The 15,908-nt window shown below is 36.6% G+C and overlaps 1 protein-coding gene across 5 annotated transcripts in view; it reads right to left on the bottom strand.

The window, feature by feature from the left end:
• The window catches only part of GRID1 (glutamate ionotropic receptor delta type subunit 1), a 474,308-nt gene that overhangs the window by 77,094 nt on the left and 381,306 nt on the right, over nucleotides 1-15,908 (bottom strand). The window lies entirely within an intron of this gene.

Genomic DNA, 15,908 nt, shown 5'->3' with positions numbered 1-15,908 from the left:
TTCATTCTTTTCTGGGGTGAAATGTAACAGCTATTTCACAACGTCAATAGTTTACAACAGGCTAGGTAAACCACTTCAAAGTACACAACAGTAAGATTTAGAGAACGGGAGAAGTCAAGGGAGTTTTCAAGGGGGTGGATACTAGCAGCTTATATTTATCTCAATAGAAGTCAATTCACTTCATGCTTTGAGTAACGTGGCTAAGAAATCGCTTAAAATACAGAGAAACAACATGACTGAAAATAAAATTTTGAGTAGAAACTAGCTGGAAACAAGTGAGATTGTGAGAGCTGCAATATAAGCAACAAGTTAAGCAGCATATGGCCAACCTTCTTACACACATTGGGGAAACAAAGGCTCAGACAGGAAAGGGATAGAGCAGAAAGGGAAACACTGTACCCCAGAGGGTGTGTGGATGGCACAGCAGAGTGTGCTCTCCACTTGGTCTGCTATCTTAACAACTAGAGAACCTGTTTTCTGTTGCCAACCACCAGCCAGGGCACAGAAGAATCTTACCACATTGCTCAAACTTGTGTAAAATTGATTCATTTGACTTTGGACACCTTGAATACACCTGATTTTCACAAGAAGCCAGACAGCAGCTCCTCCTTGATGTGCTGCACATCCCTTAGGAAAGTTATACAAAGTCAACATGCACTACTGACACTGGTTGGGAGCATTCTGAAAAATGAGGCTGTTTCTGTGCATTCTGTGCTCCCTCACACTGAATTAATAATTTAAATTCAATAACTAAAGAAAATATAGAAGGCACTGTTTTCTGAAAGCACATAATAAAAGCAGTAGAAACTCTCCAGCTTGGAGGTGTTCGAGCAGACCACAAAACAGAGCAGAAAACACCACCAGATAAACTTCATGTCATTGCCAATCAACTGATTTTCTTCGATTATCAGAGAATTAAAAAATCCAATCAGAATCGTTTCTATTAGTACGATTTCTTCTAGAGAAAAAAGAAAGAACTGCATAGGTACAAGGCCCTCACATGAAGGTAAACTTAGAGAGACTGCATTGCTAGAGACACAGCAGTAGCTGTAGCAAGAAAAAAATAAAATTCAGCTCACTAGAAATTGATAATTTAGTCTTTACCGGGAAATAATATGAGTTTCAGAATTCCATGGCAGATAATCAAAATAAATCTCAAAAGAGAGTAAACTGTAATAAAGGTTTTATCAATTAGAACCAGATACACATCCTTGAACAGGAAAGACATGCTTTTCATAATCTCTCAACTGAGGCATATATGTGCCTTGCAATGACAGCCAATTGAAAGGTATTTAAAACAGTAGCAAAAAGAGGCATCAGGAAAAGAAACAGAAGAAAGAGCTATGATGATATGATTTGCATGTTTAAATACATAACCTAACATGTGGCCTATTCTACTAACCAAACATCTGCTTGTGCTGGTTGTTCTCACCACCTGCCAGTCTCAGTGGAACGAATAATTGTTTATTATCTGTGAAACCAGGGTAACATTTAGTTCAGCTTTCAAGACTGCGTTCCTCATCTTTTCCATGAAAGCAGTAAATGTTTGCACGTATATATATAATGCATGCATATTTAAATCTCCTTATAGAATTAACTGACAACCAAAATATTTGAACCAATTAGCGAAAATATTTCTTAGCATCCTGAAAAATGGAAAGAAAAGTTTGCACAGACAGCAAATGAACCTCGGTCTATGAAAAACTTCCACTACTTTGAAAAGAAACCCACAACCATCTAATTTAAATATAACATGGAATATTTTTCGCACTAAACCAGCTTGTAGTTTCTCTACATTTTTTCTTCTCTCCATCTCCTTCTGAGCTCTATCAAACTTATAACCAATTTTCTTGCATTGCCTAGAAGTACGTAATGAGTGTTCACCAGCAGCAAAGCTAGACAGGAATTCTAGCACCAGATGCTAGAGGAAAGTGGAGCATCATAGATGTCAACATCTCTGTAGCATTTAGCAGCACATTTGGGGTGGGCGAGCATGTTGTGCATCATCTGAAGAAACATGAGCCTGCAGTCCCACTGTACCTGACAAAATTCACCCAGCTGTGCTGCCTTGGTGGCAGGCTGGAGCCCAGCTTCTCTGCTGAGAGGAAGCATGAGAGCTGAGCACCTCCTGTGCTCCAACCAGGTTCGGGGGCTAGTCCAGAGCACAAGAAGAGAGATCATATGGCTGTCCTCAGAATATTATACAGAGAAAATAAGGAAAGACTCTTCCTTATAGCAATACTATTTTACGTCTTAATGCACTATGTGGAAAGCATGCCCATATTTCCAGTTTGTAATCAGCAAGATAAAAAATCTAATATCAGTTGTCAGGTTTTTTAAGGATTATTACCCATAAATTCTTTCTGTTTTTCTCACATCCCTACATTTCTACCGGGCATGTTGTTTCTCAAAGGCTTACAGCATTAGTCAGCACACCAAAGTAAAACATCAAATCTTAATGATATGTTTTTTTTTCATCTTCGTATTGTGCCCATACAGAGCTCTCAGAGCACTGCCAGAACAACTGCCTTTGGCTGACTTTTATTTATTACATTTTTTTAAAGTGTTGGACTAGGAGAGCAGATTTGAATACACCATAAAGATTCAGTGAAATCTACATGTGCACATAGATGTGTATATATGAGTTAGTATATCTTATCATCTTTCATACAACTGAAAGACTTACCGTGTTGAAGTAAGTGGTTTACAGCAATAAACAAAAGAAAATCTAAATATGCAATTCAGCATATTGGGACATAAGAATTCTGAGGCACCCATGACAAGGCTTACTTTAGAATAAATATACTTCAGGAAGTCAATAGAATTAGCCCAGCTTTGGATTTCAGCAGACTCGCTGTCAATTAAACCAGTATTTAATTCAATAGACCTTGTCAGCTTGCTTAAGTCACAGGCCAGCTGGAGGTCTTTTTCTCGCTATTCATCCTATGAACTGTTTTCTGGGATTACTGTAATTAGTTGCCTGAGCTCCTGGTTCACTCACCCACAGAGGACTTGCTCTGCTACCTGGGTTTATGCCCTGTTTACTTTGTCATTATGCATTATGAAATGCCTAGAGGAACTAAAGAAGCTCTGGAATTAAGATGGATCAAAATAACAGTCCGATTTTTATCCGAAATTCTGTTGCTATTGCTCATTCTTGGAAATGGGAGGCATAGAAAACAACAGAAGATTTGAAGCATTGACAGTGGCCAGGATCATGTCTTTACACAGGCACACAAATGGCTACAGGGTCAAGGCAGGTTAATTACTGATGGAGAGGATGGAGGAAAGAAAGCAATCACTTCCTCTTCTCATTGTTCTGTAGCAGAATTAATCTATATAGTGTTTTTCTGGACTGGGTCATGCAGAACTGACTAAAGCAGTGCAGAACTAGAGAAATTCTATGTTCTAGAGGGATGCTTCAAAATCAGAATGATAGCACCCCACTTCAGCAAGAAAGTCTGCCTCTATACATGCCTTCAATTCTGAATACCCACATTTTGGAAATACAATTATTACAAATTCCAACTGGACAGGATTCCTGAAATTATTAAAAGCAGAGAGGAAGTAGATGCACTGATACACCTGTTTTATACTATCTACATCTAGACAGTTAGTTCAACTATAGGGAAGGATATCTAATCATTGCTACAGCTGGATTAACTACCACAGAGCAACTGAGCATTACTAATGTAGGCAAGCTATGCTGGCAAAGACAGGAGAGAAAGGGGCCAAGGAGATCCTTCCTGGTCCAACTCCTCTCGTCCATCCAGGAGACCCATGTGACTCTTCCACTATTCATCTTAAAGCCTTTCCATTGGTGACAAAACAGACTGACAAAGATATCAACCAAACTAGTGTAGGTATTTAAGTTGTACTTTGCTTAGTAACTGCGAGAACCGCAAGAGATCATCTGCTAGGGAACAGGAACAGCAGTGTTGTAAACGGTCAATAGATGCACTGTGCTCTTCTCCTCAACTGAAGCCAGAGGATAAGGTGTAAGTGCAACTTACATATTTCAAGCAAGGAAATTTATTTCCCTCTTTTAATAGAGTAAAACAATATAAGAGCTCTCATAAATTTCCAATGACAATTTCCAATGACTAACTGGTATTATAAACAATATATAGAATAAGCAGAAATTGCAACACATTGTTTCTTGAACGAAACAAAAAGCAATTAAAAACATCAGAAGCTTAAAATTAATGCAAATAGGAAAAAGGAGAATGCCTCTTTATTCCAGGCAATGCCAATGAACTTCAGTTTAATACGTCATAGAGAAAAGAATGCCCAATCTCATTCCCTCTACCAGGAGATACCCTTTCCAACTAGAAAGCTCCCCTTAGGGTGATGGTTATTGATTTTCCCAAGTAGAATCTACCTGCAGTAGAGACAAAGGTTTTAGTGGTGGCACCTCCAACTCTTCACAGATGAATCAATTGTCAAACAGTAATTATTCTCACATTCTCACCAGATTTTTCCAATATCAAACTATATTACACTCTACCTCAATGATTACACCAAGTCATTAATGGGGAAACTAAATGATTTGCTAGAATGCTGAGAGTCTCTGCCATATTACTTGGTTCAGTAATGTATTACCTTGATGCACAAAGGAGGTTGACCCAAAGAGATTTTGTTTGCAGCATACTTGCTAAATTTGAGCTCTAACACTAGGGCACAGTCTCTTTAGTGAGCCTGAAAAATCATATTGAATTATACAGCAAAATTAATCTAAGTGCAGTAATTGTTCTAAAGGCACTCCCATTCAATGCCTTAAATTACCTCGATTAATTCTGAAAAATACCTCTTTAGTTTAATCCTTATAAAATCTGAGTCTCACTGGAAGCTGAATATATTAACAAAAGGCAGTCCATTCCATTTTTTCCCTTTGTGTTTATGAGCTATGATAATTGACTACTTTGCCCTGCCTCTTGGGAATGGAAGAAATAGAGAAATATCATGGTATATGGATTATTAAAAAGCCTCAAACAGGAGTCGTCTTGGATAAAGTGCTACGAAGGTGGTAAGTCATGGCTGACATACTGGAATTGATAATACACAGAAGTCTTGTAATCCCACCCACAGGCAAGATCTACAGCAATGCATCACATAAATAATGAAAACACATGAAAACTTCTCACTTTCTTCCTTTGAGAATTACCAGTAGGCATTTCTTTTCCTTATTTATTTTTTTTTTATCAAATCAAACCACTTAAAATAACATACTTATAGATCCTGTAACCCTTCACAGACTTTTCACCAACCCCCCATCATGATTCAAAATAGAAACAGAAAAGAAACCAATACTGATTTGAATTCTAGTTTGTCATACTGGTTTGTGGAATTGATGGAATATATTTAATTTTTCACTTCACTGTATGGTATGTTCTATTAAAAGGCCATGGGTAGGCAGCAGAGAAAGGTACCAGTTGTTTCAGAGCCAGATTGCCTGTGGGGTCACACCAAGTGGCCTGGAGAAATGGGAGATCGTGGCTTCCCCAGAGGCAGAGATGACTTTTCTCTACAAAGAGATGTTTCTAGTGTGAGGGATGTAATACACAGTTAACAACCTTGTGGCAGGGGATGAAACTGGGGGATGTGTAACAAGAGCAGAATGAAACCTAGAGAGACAAGACACTGAGAAAAGATTTATCTAGGTATGTAGAAAAGATGGGACATTCTCTGTTAACTACAAAAGCCAATGAGATATCCTGTAATGAGAGCAGCAGACACAGTGGGCAGTACCCTAGATTCAGATTCACCCTTTCATTTTAAGCTAGCTCACCCAGCAAATCTGTGTTTTCTGCTTCACTGGTTACTGTGCTCCCTATCTATGCTCAATTAAAGAAGCTCTAGAATGTCCTTTCAGAAAGCCTATAGAGAATAAGTTCTCTAAACACTTAGAAACTAATCAGAATTAATGAAGGATAATAACAAAAGCTTGGTGCACTTCCTACATGCACATGATGTAAACGTTTAATGCTCTTTTTGCCCTTTTAAAGTCCAGTAAAAGCACGGAGAAGCAATGCTTCTTTCCCTTAAAAAATCTCTAGCGGAATTGCTTTGTGATATCAATGTACAAACTTAGAAAACTATCAAAAAATGCCTCACAACCAATTAGTTTACAACTTAGAAGAGACAAAGAAAAAAAGCAAATGCAACTTCAGGTTCAGCTCCAGAAGTGAGCTGTTCTTTTATCAACCCCTCAGTCTGCTTCAACCAAAGGTCTGAACAATGAGCAGCTGCACTTGTTATACCTATCCTGGAAAAATCTGAAGCCCCAGATGTTAACAAACAAACCACAGGAGTTCCAAAACCAAATGTTCTTAAAATACACTTTTCCACAACATTTTTCTGACAGTATGGGAAAACTACAATAGCAGATTTCTGAATACATAACTAGATGGCTTACGTATTACATAATATATCTATCTATATATGCAACTCTTTAGTTTAACAAAATCATAGCCCCCACGTGCTACTGAAACACAGGTAGCTACATTGGCCTTGTAGACTGCTGTTGAATGGGGTCTTGAATGAGTACAAAGGGCGAGTGAGAGCACAGTTTAGATTCAATACAGTTCAGAGAGCAGTATTGCAAGAATATCCTAACTTATGCTTACTGTTTTATTAATTTTATGGCTGAATAAATTGCACATTTGAGAACATTACAGATGGTGCTACAACTGCTTGAATTGAAATGTTCTCATAGTATTAAATATCACCCGTGCTCTTAGTTGCTGGGCATGGGATTATGTTTTTTTTTCCACTCCATGTACATAAATTATTACCTGATTATTATTACTTATTACGGTCCCTACTTTAAAACAAACAAACAGTAACTAGTATCAGCCGAATACTGTCCGTAGATGATATCAGCTCAACTATCTATTTATCAGCCAATAAAACCTTAAGAATTCAACCTTACGACAAACAACACAAGGAGAAACAGTGGGTCAACCTGCTGAAAACAAAGATCCACTTGTCAGGTAAGTACGATCATCAGACTGTTTGTTAACTGCATACAACAAAATCTGTCATCATCAGCTTCACCACAGACACAGTAGCCCAGACCACAGCATGCAGAGGAGACAAGAATTGCCTCACCACTTGTTATCAAAGTTTTCTGACAGTAGCAGAAGCAGCAGGACCAGACAAGAAAGCAAAGAAACTTCAGACAGAGCTGGAACAAATGCAAGCACTTGTCCTGAAGCAAAGCAGTAGGAAGGGACCTTCTGGTGGTATTCTGACTGAGAGGAATTCACTGCTATAACTGAACAAATCCTTCTTTTCTTGCTGTGATACTCAGGGAAGCTGAGCACGGCAACTCAATTTTTAGCAAATAACTTATGTCAGAAGCAACTATTCTTATGCAGTTTCTTTTCCTAAAACAAAAACAAACAAGCCTGTATCAGGCTACCTGCTTGGCTTGATAATGAACAGTAGCGTATTTTTCTTTGACTCCTCCACTATAACAGACTCTGTGCATTCTTTCCCAATATAACTTTCTTTACAATAACTTTCCCAATAACTTGCTTTATAATATAGCCCACTACCTAAGAGTTCTTCAAATCTCATCATTAAACACACAGAACTTTGCAGATCGAAAGATATTGTTGTAAGTGAATTAGATGTTTATAGGCTAGAGCTGTTTGAATACACTAAAGAAATGTTGTTTCAAATAGATTTACTTCATTCGTTTGAAGAAGTGAATGTTAATAGACAGTATCCTTCAAAGAGTGATCTCTAAGCAAATATGAAAGTTAGTAACGAAGAAGATAAGAGAGCTGCATCACTCTAGTTCTTCATGGCATCTTAAATTTGTAGATGGAATACAGCACTAGTATCATGCATGCTTTATTCTTTGTAATATTCTATTTATAAAAACCTGAAGTGATTTCAGCATGCTGCCAGATGTTTTTTGCAACTGTTCATAAGACAGTTTTGACTGTAAAGGTGATTTGGCCTATGCAGATACAAGGCTTCAGATCCACATGACATTCCTGTCTGGTCTACGCTGTACTAACAGCTTTCTGAGTCAGCCCTGCCTTCATGAAATAACAGTTGTGTTTGAGAGATCTCCGCCAACAAAGTACAGCCCTTCTTTGTGATATTCATTATGATACATCATTTCAGATCCAGATGTCATTTCAGTTGTTAACAATCTTTTAAGCCCAGCATGACCTGGAATCCAGCCATCTAGGAAAATCACCTTTACCCAATTTTCCATCCAGGCTACTGACAATATTTTCTGTTAAAATAGCTAGGGAGTGACTTCCTAGGTCACACACAGTGATCCCTCTGAGTGATTCCATCTCTAGAATCTCCATCAACAGTGGATTTTGGTAAGTTTTGTATTCAATACATTTGTTGTGCACTTGGTGGGGGTTTGTCTTGCACATTGGAGATTCAATTTAAGGCAGAATTTAAATGTATTGTTCCACTTAAAAAGGAGTTGAAACTAGATGATCATTATGATCCTCTTCAACACACGTTATTCTTTGATTCTATTATAGGTGTAAACATTTAATACAAAAATGTTTCCTGTTCATGATCATATGCAGAGGAGCTCTATAAACACTTCTGTACATCAGTCACTTAATGTATTAAAAATAGAGACATAGAATAATCTGAGCATAGGCACATACATAGGCATCATGCTCAGAAGGAGTCTTCCATTCTGAGAGTTACGATCTACATCTGATCATGTCACCACTTCAGTAAAAAGATGCCTCAGAACAGAAAACAAGTTCTACTGTACCTGTTCATTTTACCCAAGTATATAAATTCATTTATTCATTCATCAGCAGATATTGTAGTTCTAGAGAAGTGGTATTGCACAATTCTTCCCTTGACCTAAGTCCACACTGCATATACATGGTGCCTTTTTTTTTGCATATCAGTTAGACTGAGTATTTCCATTGTCATTTGAAAACATTAAGTCCTGAACATAAAGGTATTTATGCCAGGAACTGAAACACTGATAGACAATCACTGCCAAATATTGTTATTCCAGTGAATTAGCCAGTTTGTACTGAGGTTCAATCAGAACTCTAATGACCTTTAGCAGATATCTTTACAAATGAGTAAACTGAAGAGTTAAGTTTGCTATTATTATTAATATAATGAAACAAAGGAACTAAGCTAAATGAAGTCAGATAGTCTGCGGCACAATGTAACCTACAAATTCCTCATGTCCCACATCTCAGCTGACCACTACAACATTCTGCCATTAAACCCGACTTTTGATAACGTGAGCAGTGAGTATTTAATAGCATTCAGTTATATACATCAACATGAAGCGGCAGAAGCAAAAGATAAAAGAGAAAGCATTTAAACACCTGTTTCTGTTGTTGATTTTAATAGTGCTAAACAAAAAGGCTTGAAACTGACATTTTTGTTATCAAATCTGATTTTGTGCACAATCAAATAGCTTAACTGCCTACAATTGTCCACCTTCAGACATACTGAATATATCAGAACAATATATAGATGAAGACTTCATAGAATGATGAAATAACAGATTTCTCCATGCAGCTGCATGTAGCTGCAGCTTAACAAGTGATACAAAGCAACATAAATGATTAGCAGAATTAAACAATTTTCAAACACTACCAAAAGGAAACTGTTCCATGGTTTCCATCAACCTGCTGTCCTTGCAACTGTACTGTAATCAGGCTAAAAACAAAGAGATATAAGACCTAGTTTATATGTTCATGACAGCCAAGATGACATCAATTTGATTTGCTAGTTGAAATAATTGAGCACGTATTTTTGGTGCTAACAGTATCTTTTGAAGAGATTTTGCAAAGGAGATGCTAGGCTAAAAAGCACGTCTGACAACTCACAGCAAATTCTTCTCATAGAGCTGTGATTATTAAACATAATGGTTTGAAGATATTTCTAAGAGTGGGAAATACAGTCAGACTGTCATTCATTTCTGGAGCATGTGGTTATTGGCTTAGTTCCACACTGATGCTATGCAAGAAGGAACAGCAAGTAATTTCCTTCCTTAGAATTTGTGAAATTGTTTTCCAGCACCTCCTATTTGCTTTGTGTGTTGCTCAACAAATTCTGACCTGCTTCCATGTGGAAATAACTGCACAGTGCACAGATGAGAACAAAATTCTACGTGAACTCATCTACTGAAGTTTTAGTCTCACTCCAAATACTCTCCTAAGATCCATAACTAAATTACAGGAGCTTTGATGAAAACTCCACAATTAAAGATGTAATTATTTTGTTCAAGGCCGATTTTAATTCTCTTAATGCCTCACTTTTGTGCAAAAAAAAAAGGCAATTTTACACCCAAGATTCATTAAAATATGTTAAATACAGGCAGCGATGCTTATGGGATATAGAAGATTCAGAAGTGTCTTAATCACTGTAGGTATCCTGTGTCTTGCTCATAACTAAGATGTGGCTGCTCTTTGAAATCTAGCCTCCAGATTCATGCTGTGAAAATGTCATGTAAACAGCCAAGCAATGTTCCAATGGAGAATACCAGCAAGATCTTATGCTTAGAGGAATTCCAAACAAAATCTGCAAGACATCCCTCTTACTGAGGGTTGACACTGGTCTATTTGCAAATATTTCCAGGGTATTTTGTATTTGCAAACACAAGCTACACTTTACACCAAGTACAGGTCCTGCAGGCAATCTTTTCGCAAACACAAATAAATAAATGTTTTCTTTTTTTTTTCAAAGAACGTGCCATATTTGCAACAAAAAGCATTTCCAAACTCACTTACCTTTTTTTTCAGTTACTGAGTAGAATAATTCAGCTATAGTTTTAGAACAAAAATGTACAGAACATAAAATATTTCAATTGCCAAAACAAAGAACTCATTTGCAGAACTTGGGCAAACAGGGACTCTACTTCATTTTAGAATAAAAACACTCAGCTTCTTCATATTTCTTCTATTGTACTTCTCTACGTTCAGCTATATTTTTCACCATGAATAATTCAACCTACAGAATTTGCAAGAAATACATTTACTTTTACTTCTCACATTCATCTTGAACTGAAAAGTACAACTGAGAATGAAGGAGGTTTATTATATTGAAGAAAATATTCTATATTTATCTTTGGTTTGACACAGTATGTTTATAGGAAAAACCATATTAATCTTTTTTCCAATTTATTCTATCATGATACTTAAATCACTCAAGCAGAAAGGAAAAGTTAAACCAAATGTAAACATGCAAGAATTGCATTCTACTCCTAATAAGTCTATTACTCCTTTCCTTTGCCAACTATCAGAGGGTCTCTAGAGATCACAAGTAGTCAAGGCTCCAGTCCTATTTCTCAGCTGAAAGACACTCTGCCAACACACACCAAATTGAATTACTATAACCAAGTGCATGTTTACAGAGTGCTCTGACAATGGACAAGCATCTGTTTCAAGTCTAAAACAAGGAAATTCAGTTAGGCATTTTTTAATATGAGTAAAACTGATTCAATTACAGTTGTAAGCACATCAGATAGTTCTCTTCAGTAGGTAACTTTTATTGACCTATGATGCAACTTTGCAATATTCTTACAGATAAAAGCAATTTAATGCCACAGATTCCTAAAAATGCAGTTCCATTTTGCAATTAGCAAGAAGCATGGGGTTTCTCATCGTGATAAAGATGAAACTTCATCTAAATGTAACAATCAACACACTTTATCAGACCAGAAATGGGGTTTCAGCAACTTTGGAATATATCACAAAAGAGTAACTTCTCCAGCCTTAATCACAGGTACTCTACAAAACACATACGACTGTTAAAGAAGCAGACGGTCTTTCAAGAAAATCTACTCTAAAAAGAATGAAAACATACCAAATGACATAAATACCCAATGGTAAACGTTATTGTTTTGAACAGAATGTTTCCTGTGAAATACAGTATGTGAGTAAACCATTAATTCTGCTTTCATTCCAGACAGCCTGGGGAAGAACTGCAGACTGCTCTAAACATACATACATACATATATATATATATATATATATGCATTTATATGATCCCCGTCATAAAATACTCTGAACAAGAATATGATTTCTTACCTACATAGGCTCTTTCTGCCAGGGATGAAGATGAAGATGATCTCAAAGCTCCTTACAAGTATTAGCAAACTAAGCCTACAAGTGCAGCTATGGGTTTTATATTATATACAGAGAATATATTTATATTATATACTCTGTATACATCAACAAATGAGACAAGCAAGTTTGTATCTCAAGAGATCACTGGGAGATAGTAAGCTGCTATAAATACCAACCCTGAGGCTTTGACTCCCTTATTTTTGCTCTCGCAGATGAATAATCAAACTATTATATTGTGGAAAACTCATCTAAGAGCAGAAATCTAAGAATTATGAACCTGCACAAATGTTCAGAAAGTTACAAGAGGTTCTCATTAATAACAATAATACAGATGATGAGCAGAAAGGAAATTAACATAGTTGTGACTTGTTTTCCCACTCCATATCTTTTGTACTGTGATACCACAGTTTACCACTGACAATTGCGAACTAACTCTGAATGTTCTCCCTATGCTTAGGAATATACAGTTATTAATAATTTGATTCATTCAATTTCTTGATGTTAGCAGCTAAGTATTTTTGTTATAATCCTTTTCTATGTGTTAAAACATTCCACAAAACATTTAAGTACCCTCAGCTCCATAGTACGGCTGGGAACAGTGAATCAATGAAGCAAAACGACTTAACGACCACCTTCAACCACTGCCAGCGTTGGGGAATGAACCAAAGGAAGCTTAAGATAGAAGATATAAAGATGTAAATAAACTTTACCCATCCACATCCCCTGTGGCACTAAGGATCTTTTCCAACCTAGATGATTGAATGTAGGTAAAAATAAGTGAATGAATAAACGGCAAAAAATAAAATAAAAAAATAAAATGAGAAAAGAGAGAGAAATGTTGGTAAACTCTACATTCAGAAGAAGTGTGGTGGTGAACATTCCAGCAATTATAGGAATTGCTGGACTTGGTGCATCCAGTCTAGCATGGGGAGCAGGAATGAGAAGTGAAATGAGAAGAAAGTGTCTATCAGCCACCAATTAAAATCTCAAAGGGCTCTGAACATAACCAGGCTATTCCAGCTGCTCCACAGGCTTCACCTGAACAGTTTACATCACTTTTACTTTTATTCCTCTCCTCTTCCTCAAAGTTATGCTTATTTTCCACTCGCTAATTCTTCCAATCCAATGTCACTGAATTTAAAACATTAGCACAGCATCAGATATTAAAATTCTTTACTTGGTCTTTTCATTTGGTTGTGTTATTCCACTATGTTTTATACTTTTTATAGCCTCTGCATCTCCCAGGTATTTATGCCTTCTATCCGTGCTTTTTAGATATACAAATGCTGGGGTTGCTACTTTGAAGGTGTTTACATACACTGGGAAAATAAATCATACAACAATCATCAAATAGCAGACATTTAAATCTTTTCAGTTTGTTTAAGAATCTTAATCCTTCGAATGTCCTGACTGGTCAACACATGCTGCTCTCTTTTTTCAAGCACGAATATGCCATGCTTTCTCAAACTCCATATACACACAGTGAATAGAAGGCAATCACCCAAACCTTTTGAAAAGCAAGATAGTAGATTTAAGGGATTACTCCCACTCTTTTGAATTGAAACTAAAGATAATAGAGCATTTCCTGAAGTTTTCCTTCCACTAAGGTATGCCTAAATAATCTAAAAGAGGGTACACAGAAAGTAATTGGATGTCACTACCAGCCTTCGACAAAGAAACACGATGCTACAGTTCTGGAAGAAAGGAAAATACATACAGAGACAGGAAATGCACGTATTTACTTGCACTCCTAATTCCATTGCACCTGTGGGGACTGAAAAACAATCATGGTTGCAAAAAGATGAGATCCCAGGGGAACTGCTGAGAATCAAGTTGCCTTTACAAGAAAGTCCTGTGAATTCCTGCCAGATTTGGGTTACCTTCATCAATGTGCTCCTAAGACTCTTTTGATGGTGATGATTACTGAGAGACTCTCTAATTTGAGTCTGACAGTACCTTAACACTTGGCTTGATTCACTCTAAGCCTCAACACTGAGTATTATATTCCTTTGCTCTGCACTGTCACAGATCCTAAGTATAAGGCTTCTTTAGGGTCGAGGTAGGAATGAATAGATACAGAAGATTTCCATGCAGAGGTAAGGAAAACCATGCAGAAAGGAACTTGTGTTTTCATGATAAAGTGCCCCTCTAAAGCTAAATCCACAGAAAGGCTGATATGGAAACATCTGACAGTAAATCAGAACTGATCTCTCACTCAAATAATATAAAGACAAGAATGATTTTTGAAGCTTTTAAAAATACTTCTGAGATACAACATTTTTTTTTTTTTTATGCAGCACTAATGAAAAGTCAGGTTGTCAAAATAATTGAATACTCCTATTTCCGTGGTAGTTTTGCTCTGAGAAATATCTTAGATTTGAAGTTCTTCTGTAGGCTGCTGGGCATGCGCTCTTGCATGCTAAATTTCTGCTCTCAGTCTCTGACTCTCCCTTTCTTGCTCTCTCTCTCAGACTAAAAGATTCATTTTCAGAGCTAGATTTTAACCCACAGAAGTATTACACAGCAAACAGTTTTCTACCCACTTAGAATTATACTCCATTCCTGAATATATGTTCTGTGTTTAACATCCAACGAGTTCAGCTCTTCTATATTAATCACCTAATTACAAATTAGCAAATTAGGTATCAAAATGATCAGTATTACATCAATTCAGCCACTCTAGTTATCTTCCAACTTAGTCTTTTTTCACATTTCTTTGCCTCAAGGTCTCTTCTTTGTGCCATGTTAGTTACCTCCACACATCTGGATTACACCCCTATCAAGGTCACTGTGTTCCACATATTGAAATCAGAGCTTCTATATGTACATGAAAAGCACATTATTAAAAAGAAAAAAAGAGAAGTAATAAGTATACTAACACATCCTAGTTTTCATTTAAGGCCTCAAAACCTTCCGTGTGATAATTATGCCAATTTTACTGAAAAGGAAATCAAAGCACAAAATGATTATGTGATTTATTCAAAGTCATCTGGGAAGCGTATATCAAAATGGAACTGAATAAGTTGCCCCATGGCACCTGAGATGTCTGCTGAGGATAACACAATACTGACAGGAGACTCATATTTTTTCTGTAGTGGCAGTTAGAAATGCAGCAGAATAATCCCAAATCATCTCAAACAGAATTGGATTCTAGTTTTATGTACTTGTCCATAAACTCACGTATGTAATGCTTATGAAGCTGAATTTCTTCCTAGGCCTCCTATGGCAATTCTGGTTTATTAAATCAGCAACACTAGTTCCAAAATGATTTTAATTTTTCATCATTCAGCCAGTATTCAGACCTATTTGCAGTAGAAAACTTCTAGAAATTAAGTACAGTGGACTGAGGAAGAGCCTTTTCTAATCATGACAATACAAGAGGGTACATAGCCAATTTCAAGTCTTCTGAGACATTTTCTGGCAATGGATGGTTTTCAATTATATTAGCTTTGTGCAATTCAAATGCTTTCTTTCCTTCCTTGGAATTCCTAACAGATTTGCAGCTTTTGGCTGCATGTCCAGAATAATCATGCCAAAGTAGAATCTGAATCTCACGTTGAGCTATTTCAGAAGATAATGTAAATATAAGTTCTTTACTTCTTTTTCCATTTAGGCTGGAATAATTCAGGTGAATTAAAATAAAACACATAAATCAATGGCCAAATGAAGAAAAAATCATAAACGATAATTCTGTATGGAATTTGCCCTTTTCAACTCTGCTTAATACAGGAACCATTGACTATATAGTGTTGCACTTAAACCAGACGATCAGTGTAGGGACAGTTTGTGTTCCAATCAAAACCTTACTGTTTTAAT

This window comes from Coturnix japonica, chromosome 8, assembly GCF_054131305.1.
Source record: "Coturnix japonica strain WE chromosome 8, WE-NBRP24, whole genome shotgun sequence".
Classification (NCBI taxonomy): domain Eukaryota; kingdom Metazoa; phylum Chordata; class Aves; order Galliformes; family Phasianidae; genus Coturnix; species Coturnix japonica.
Note: the sequence above shows the minus strand (reverse complement) of the source record. Positions and strands in the feature narration are given on the sequence as shown.